Raw genomic sequence first — 8,828 nt, 5'->3', positions numbered from 1 at the left:
TCTTCTAGTATCAGGTATTGAACTCAGGACCTTGTGCTTTCCAGGCAGGTGTTTATGATGCTGAGCTGTCTCCCAGGCTGCACTGACAGTATTTCCGTCAAATTCTTTCATTGCCTCCACCTCAGAATGGCAGAAAAGTGACTTAGATTTATCAAGCAGTCAAAGATATAACGATTAACCTTGCTTGAGCCACCCAAGTAACACTTACTGAAATCCTACAGACACCGAGGTCTCTGTCAGGTAATCAGAAGTAGTGCCAAAGTGCCTTTGTAATTAGAAGATGCAACAGTATTTCTGTAAAAAATATTTAAAGGTGCTTAGACATCAAACAAGAGATTGGATCTTCACTCGGTATTTATTCATAAGAAGTGTTTGGAAAACATCACGATGTTAGCATTCCATAAAACACGTACCCAACATCATCTTTGAGCGTTTCAGTGGAGGCAGAGGGCGGGACAAGGTCCACTTAAATTACAGCGGGGCGGTATGTAGTAAGTGGATAAAACAAAGCCACGGACGATTCTGAATTACTGCATCTCCTCGTCCTTGTATTTCAGTGAAGGACTTAACTCCAATAACAAATTTAGTCACCGAGTTGCCCCCAGGCCAGCCTGCTGGTCGTGGGTGACCTCGGGGGCAGGAAGGTCAGCGCTCTGGTGCTGGGGTCCTCACCTCCGTTCTGCACGCAGGGCTCAGCGACGGGCGCTGTCCGGGCCACGCAGCCTCCCTGCGCTCAGAGCACACCCTCTTCAAGTCTCTGATGCTAGCTAAGCTCTGCGTAGCAACAGAAGCTTTGCAGAACAGCATTTGAGCAATCAGCCTTCGACCTCATACGATCTTTCTCCACGTTGACCTTTCCACTTCTTCTTTCAGGGAGCCGCTAAGTAAATCTCCAGAATCCTTAACAACAAATTGGCGTTCAAAGTCTCATGAAAGAAGAAAGACATTTTCATAAATGGGGAAAACGATTTTCAGGGCAAGGGGTCGCTGAATCATTTGAAAACTGCTGAGCAATAAAGTCAGATTCTTTTATGATGCTCACGTGAATGAAAAAAATTGAATATTTGTATTTTTACTACTTTCTGATTAAAAATGTTGTCAACTATCTAACTCTCAGCCATTGTGCATAGAGATTATACAGAATTACCTCCTCTGAAAACAGTCCTTGACTCTCATGAAGAAGGTCAGAAAGCATATTTGGAACAAGTAATCAACATCAGCTAAAGAAACAAAAAGGCAAGCTTGATTTGTGGATTTTCTCCTTCAGCTTTGCTTCTGGCTGCAATATCCGTGCATCATGCATTCTAAAATCTGCAAGAGAAAACATTTGACCTCTTGAGGACAGATGCTAAAAATGGTAAATGTTTTAAAAATGTTAAATTTGGATGTGGATATGCGGCATGAGAAACATACGATTTAATGATCTCCAAGGATGCAATTTAATCTATTCATTTTTAAGAAATAAAATTGTAACTTTAAACTAGATATGGTGATACATGGCTATAATCCCAGAACTTGGGAGGCAGAGGCAGGGGAATCAATGCAAGTTTAAGGGCATCTTCAGCTAGTGAGTTCAAGGCCAGCCTGAATTACCTATTAAGGTAAGGTCTCAAAAACAATGAAATCAGGGGCCTGGCCCTAGCTCAGGCCTTTAAGTGGCTGCTTTCACAAAGCTGTCAGCCTCAGGTTGCTGGAGTTCGAACCTCACACCTCTCCAGCTGGCCAAAAGTGCCCTGAAGGCATTCGAGGAACCAAAAAAAAAAAAAAAAAAAAAACAAATGAAATCATGGGCTGGCACAATAACTCAGTGGATTAAAGAGCCTGCAAACAGGCGAAGGGGACAAGGTTCAATCCTGGGGCCTGCCATGCTGGCCCTGCCTCCAAGGAGCACTGAGACAACTGGGACTGGGCCTGGGGGCACGGGCCTATAATCTCAGCTCTTGGGAGGCTGTAAACAAGCAGGTCACTATGACACTGATCTAGTAGTGAGACCCTTAACACCCTGCATGCCCTTCCCTAAAAAATACAATAAAGAGCAACAACAACAACAATGAAAAATGAAATAACAAAAAGTAATAGAGTTAGTATCTCAGAAAAAGTCTGTCATTGCTCTAGTACTCAAATCATTGGGTTTGATGTCCATATTTAAAAAAAATTCTATAAATAATTATTACTCATTCAAAATCTTACAAAATGTGTAATTTAGGAAAGATAATATTTTTTAGGAACATAGAATCTTAAGGGATTTAATACTACAATGGAAACACAATCACAGTTTCAACATAGGCTTTCCTAAAGAGGTAACTTAGAAGAATTGAGAATGTGGGAGTCATCTATAAACGGAACAGGGAAGGTATTATCGCCGATGTTGTGGATAGCATGCCTAAAAACACAAATGAATCAATATTGTCTTTCAAGAATTCCACACCCGCCTATGCCCTCAGTTTTAAGAATCAGAAGCTCTAAATATTATTCCTAGAATTTAGTTATAAGGGATTGAATTACACTGTTATGATATATGCATAACCAGGAATTTCTGTGACATACCATTGCCCATATAACGTTCTTCTAGCAAAGTCAATATTTTAAATATCAAATTAGAATTTATTTATTTTTTATTTTATATATTTGGTACAGGGTCTCACTAGGCAGCTTGGACTCATAGTGATTCTCCTGCTTCAGCCTCCTCAGCACTGGGATTACAGGCATGCGCTAGCACTCCCAGTCTTCCAAATTAAAAGTTAGAATGTTAAACATCAACAAACTCATTGATGAGCACAAAACTGACTGTTAAGACAAACTCTCCAAAATCTGTCTTTCTTGTAGAATATTGACTTTGACCTTGAGCTCAGCAATTGAGCTGAGTCATGTGTGTATAGTAAGATCAGACAGATTTGTCCAACATCAAATGTATTAAACTAAATACAAATATAGAAGTTCAAGTAAGATGTTTTGTTAATTTCTCTTAAAAATTGAGATACAGAAGCTGCACTCAGTTTGTGTTTCTGAGTCCCACCCGTGAAAGGGGCCGGCCGGGAGCCAGCTCCGAGGCTGGCCTTGCACTACACACGTGTTTTTGCTGTCTCCAGAGCCAGCGTAAGTCACTCGGTGCACATTGTGCGTTCTTTAACATCAGGGACCTAAAGGAGCTCCTGGTAGTGGTGAAAAATGTGTTTTCATTGAAAAGTAACACAAGATTATAATCTCTATAACAATTTAATATGATTTACAAAAATGGATAACAGAAAATTTAAAGAACAATCTTCCACACTGTGAAACAGATTTAAAGATCAATTTTTATGTTGGCATATCAGTTTTATATTATCTATCCTTGTAATCACAGATAAAAATTGTAACATTGTAATTCTAATGCCACTGTGCCAAAAATAGTGTATTAGTTTACGCTATTAGAACAGAATTATATTAGATGTACTGGAACAGAGATATAAAAATTCTTCATAGCACTGTAGGAAGGCTACAAAATTTATGCCATTTGGAGGGGGACATCCCTCTCGTTGTCATTGTCAGCATGGCTGAAGCGAAATGGGAACGTGCTGTAAAATTTCTCTCTACAAATGATTCAGGACTTTAAAGGACTCGATGTGATTCATTGTGCGTGGCGTGATGCCCTAATGGCACAGAGGAGAAGCGAAGTGTAGTTCTGACACACCCTGGAGTTGCTGGAGACCTGATGGTGGGCACGTGGATGTCCAAGGCAAGGAGCATGTCAGCTCAAAGGATTTTCAAAATATTATTAGTCTCCTAAAATCACACTATCCTCAAGATGAAGAACTGTTCTTGCTAATATTACAGGGGAAGGCAGTTCTTGTTTTATACAGTGAACATATGCAAAAGGTTCAGTTACCCCATTTTAGTAAAATGACACAAGCTCTCCAACAAAAAGGTTCAAATTCCATTTCCAAAGTATATTATGCGAGTAAATGGGAACCCGTCAAACTTATTCTTTGGTCTGCAAAGTGTGTAACGGGTGCACATCACAATTCACAATGAATCACAATCCTTTTTTCATGTCTTTCGGTGATCAATCTTTGCTTATTTCTTGGATACACGGAGCCAAGTGTGCAGTTGTGTTGTTCCTGGATATGGTCTCACAATGAGTATACTTGAATTTCAGAGTTTCTAATACTTTGTATGAAATAAATATCAGATTTAATTTTTTAAAAATTTCCGGTGTATTTTTAGTTGACAGTACTGTTTTAAAATTCTTTTCTGCCAGGGTTGTGCTTTCTTCAGTTCTCTTTTCCCCTCAAACTCAAGTCCATTACCCACTTTTTCTGTCCTTTTCACTCAAAGGTTTTGCTTGTAAATTCATGGTGTGAGCTGAGTTTGGATTTCCACTGTCATTCAAGCAGAGCCGCGTGTGCCTCCCGTGTAAGTACAATCTCCTAATAAAAGGGAAATTTTTGGACAGTTCCTGCTGCTCTCTGTGAGCTTCTTGAAGGCCCACATTTTAGTTTGGTTGTTGTTTATAAAAATTTTCCAGGAGCTGGGGAGATAGCTTGGTGGTCTAAGCGCCTGCCTGACCAGCCCAGGGATCCAGGTTCTAGCCCCAGTGCTGGTACTGCGTGCTGTGCAGCCCCTGAAACCAGGCGTGGTGGAGCACTTCTGCAGGGCCAGCACTGGAGAGGCTGAGATAAGAGGATCGCTGGGACTCCGAGCTGTGTGGTGAGACGCTGCAGCAACCAAATACTTAAGTAAAAAAAGGCGAAGCAGCCATGGTTAAGCAGCACGGCTATTCAAAACAGCAATGGAATATGGATATCCCTGTACAATGCAGGAATTTTATTTGTAGAATTACAGATACTAAATCACTAAGGAACACTAGATGACTATATTCTCATACCTTTTTTAGCATGAATAAATAATTCATGCATGCAAACATAAGAGTAGTATGTGTCTTTGGGAATAGGAGGGTCCAAAATTACTTTTAGATAAAAAGATAATTTTAGAGTTTGGTTTTTATAATTTTGTTTAAAAATAAAAAATATTGGTGCTTTTTCTAGCATGATATTGATTATTCAATCAAACTCAAATATTTTAAAAGTAAATACAGACTATAGAGTTTAAAATCTTAGCCCTGTATTATGTGGAGACACTTTAGTAATTAAGACCTACAAAAAAGCTGAAAGTACAAAAAATATGTTGATAATATATCATTTTTCCCTATCGTAGTTACCTAAAATTGAAATCTTTCATTGCACACCAATTTTCAAATATTATGCACCAATTTCTCATTACATAGTTTTTGCATGTGGGCACACATACAAATCCATTTAGGCTTTCTATTTATCATATAGAAGTAAAATATCAAGGCACATCAACTATAGTTTTGATAATTGGTGTTTTAATTTTTTAACTTATTTCAAAATAACCTAGACAGTTAATGCAACTTATTATAAAGTGACCTTAAGAATTTAAGTTACAAAAAAGATTTTAAAACTCTGAAGACTTACATTCTTCTCATTTACTTTTACCTAGTTTGCCAATTCTTATCAGTTATGTCCAAAATGCTCACAGAACTTTTGCGAAGAATTCCATAAACACAGCTAGCCGCATAAGTGGCCGCCCTGTTAAAGATTCATGCAGTACTACATCTGCACCCTGCCTGAGGAGTCGCCCCTCAAGGAAGTGGAGACACCAGCTCTCTTCTTTCCCTACAGAGAAGGCTCGCTGACTGCTGCCACAGCAAATTATTTCAGCACGCATCCATGAGAGGCACGCGCAAAGTTGTTAAGCAGAACCAAACAAGTGCAGGCTCCTAAGGAGTGTGGGCTTCTGAGGCACCCCTCAGAAGAGAGCTCAAGCATGTCTTGGTGGGGCTTGGGGTGTCCATGCCACAGGGTGGGTTCCCAAAGAGGGTATCTTAGAATCTGTCAGGTTCACCATAGGTGTGCTTGGTCAGAACACAAGGCATCTCCTTGTTGACGTTCGCAGGTATGGCTCCCAAGGTAGAGTATAGATTCCTCGAAGAGAGAAGTCTGTGAAACGTGTGGATCTGTCGTACCAGTAGAGAAGCACAGGCTCCATATAAGGGTGAGAGGTTTCTGTCACAGGCTTATGCTACATTTTAAGGTACTTAGGAAATTTTGAAGTCAGCTATGTGGAAGGAAAAAAGGCATTGTGATCTTGAGTCGCTCTGATTGTGTCCTAACGCTGTAATTTTCTTGAAAGCATGTTTAAAATTATCCCTTTCTTCACATATCTCTTTTTTCAAAATTCATCTTTATGTCTTCTGTCTCATATCAGCATTTGTTTTTTGGGAATTTATCATCCAGTAAAACCTAAAAGAGTGTGGGCATTTTGGTTGGTTAGAAGACACATTTTTGTTTAATTAAACTGTAAATTGTAACCTTGTCTTAGTTAAGATTTTCACAAAGCGCTTACACTTGGGTTTCTTTTATTCACGAAAGCTTACTTATCTTCAAGTCAATCTTATATGCTGTAGAATAGACAAAGCAGAACACGTGTAGATATAAACATACACGCAGTCATAACACGCATGGGTACATGCCAACATTATACAGAAACAAACAGAAAAAGGCCGCATAGCCTTGATTTTAGGTTCCTTATCTACTAGCTGTTATTATTTGTCTTCCTGTTCTGAAGGATCCTTCTAAATCTTGCTGACATCGGCAAATGCTCATTTATATTTATAAATTCATGACTATCCTGAAACAAGGTAGAAAATTTGCATTTTAAAAAACTATAACACTAAATGAGATTTAAAAGTACTGTTTGCTGAGAAAAAAAAGAAGGGATAGGTAAAGTCCCAGTTAAGATAATGTGCTAAAGCTCAAGTGGTAAAGAATAGATTTCCTTTTTGTCTTCTCTAAGCTGTCCATGACAGACATTCTTAGACATGTGTCTGTAGAATGTCTATAGCGTTCTTTCACAGAGGGTTTTAAAACAGCCAACCAAAATTTCATACAGTCACAGTTTGGAGATCGATTCTGCTGACAGATTCTAGGCTTACTTCTTAATGACGTTACTTACGTGGGTGCCTAACCTTTTACCAAACTGGACAAAGTATTTTCCATATCTGTAGTATTTGAAGAAGCTTCTTAGAGCTTCCAGATGCTTTCTTTACTCAGTTTCAGCTGTGTCTCACCTGTGGCCCACAAGCTCTTTGACCTTTTCTTTTAATGTTATAATAAAATACATTAAGATGGAACTTATTACTTGCATACATTAAATGCATATGCTTTTAGGTAGCCCATTAACTCACCCCCAGCCAAACCCGACAGGTTGGGTGGCCATGCGCTGTCAGTGGGCCTCCAATGTGCACCTCTGCCTCATGTGCTCAGAGTCGGGGCTTCCCAAAGTGGCTGGTCACCGGGCACTTTGATCCCCATGCGTGCATCCACAGCGGACTTCAGGGGTGGGGCACCTGCTTGGCGCCTGCCACTGAGTGACGCGAGGTGACCACCTTCCTTCCCAGACCCCACCTCCTTTTTTGGCCTCCTGGCTTCCAGGGCCTGAGTACCTTTTCCTCTGCCACGCACTCAGCCATGCTATTCCTGCCTTGGAGTGGGCTGACCATGGACTATAACCGTGAACCAAAACAAACCTCAATCTCCTTTAAGTTGTGGCCATCGGTATTGCATCCTAGTGACAAAAAAATTGGTGAAGACCTTAGTAATGTGTAGGTTTCAACCATTTTAGGAAGATAATCTTGTGCAGCAGGGATTTCAGAGTCTGTATACTGCTGCATAAGTCTAACTGATCTTCGGGTTGTTTTAGTTGTCCTGATTGCTCTGCTAATGATTGGTTTATGAATATTAGAAACTCATAGCATAGATTTCCACAGAAGGACAGACAACCCTACTAATACATCCAGGGCACCCCTTGGCATCACTCTGCTTCTACTTCCTTGTACCCCTGCAAATTTGTTTCCTCTGCTATAGCCTTTTAGACCCTCTTCCTTTTGCCGGGCGTTCTAAATGATGAGAAGGCCAGTCCAACATGGTTATGTTATTAAACACTGAATATTTTTGATGTATAGCACCTAGAATGTTGGGTGCCCTTTCTAGTGCTTCTCCTGAGTCTATTTCTATGTCTCAAGTACAAGAGCCAGAACAAGGAGACTGAGGTCTGTCACCATGTACAGGCCACAGAAGAATCAAGGAGGCACAAGACCTGGCTAATGAAGACTCCACTGAGGGCATGGCATTCGTGCCCTCCTCCTCCTAATCCATCTTTGTTCCTTTAGAGCTGACCCTTCCTTGATTCCTTGTGCCGACTGCTAGCCAACTCCTCACCTCCAGGATGACACTGCACTCCCAAGTGTTGGTCATGAAGAGAGCACCTGGCAGGGGCAGGGGCTACACTAGCGGCTGCAGGAGCACAGGTGAAGCAGCAGCCTTGGAAGACTTTTTACTTCAGAGATGGTCTCAATTTGTAATTTACGCTTTGGAAGGAAGCAATTGATTTTCTGAATTGTATTCTTAAAAGCTTCCTTATGTTTTTGAAAACCAGGCTCTTTTTATATTTAGTTTAAAACTGAGTTTTTCTTCAACTGAATATGTAAATATAATTGCTTTGGAAATTCAGAAGCTCTTTGTGTTAGTTATTACAGTTTAAGGACATCCTTAGTCATATTACTAGATTTCCTGGCTAGGGCAGAGGGAGTCGTTGTAGTGTGATGCATAAAGCCAGCTGTGGAGCTAGGTAGCAACCGTCTACTGCAGAGGAGTCCTCCTCGCTGTGCTGGGTGACTAGACGTCACGTGCCCCTCCCAGATGCATTGAGCGTTCCCCCAGGTTCTTCTGGAAGGAGTTGCTCTGAACCCTCCGTACGTACTGAAGCAA

Source organism: Octodon degus, unplaced genomic scaffold (assembly GCF_000260255.1).
Source record: "Octodon degus isolate 3935 unplaced genomic scaffold, OctDeg1.0 scaffold00084, whole genome shotgun sequence".
NCBI classification, from domain to species: Eukaryota; Metazoa; Chordata; class Mammalia; order Rodentia; family Octodontidae; genus Octodon; species Octodon degus.
This window is presented reverse-complemented; position numbering follows the sequence as displayed.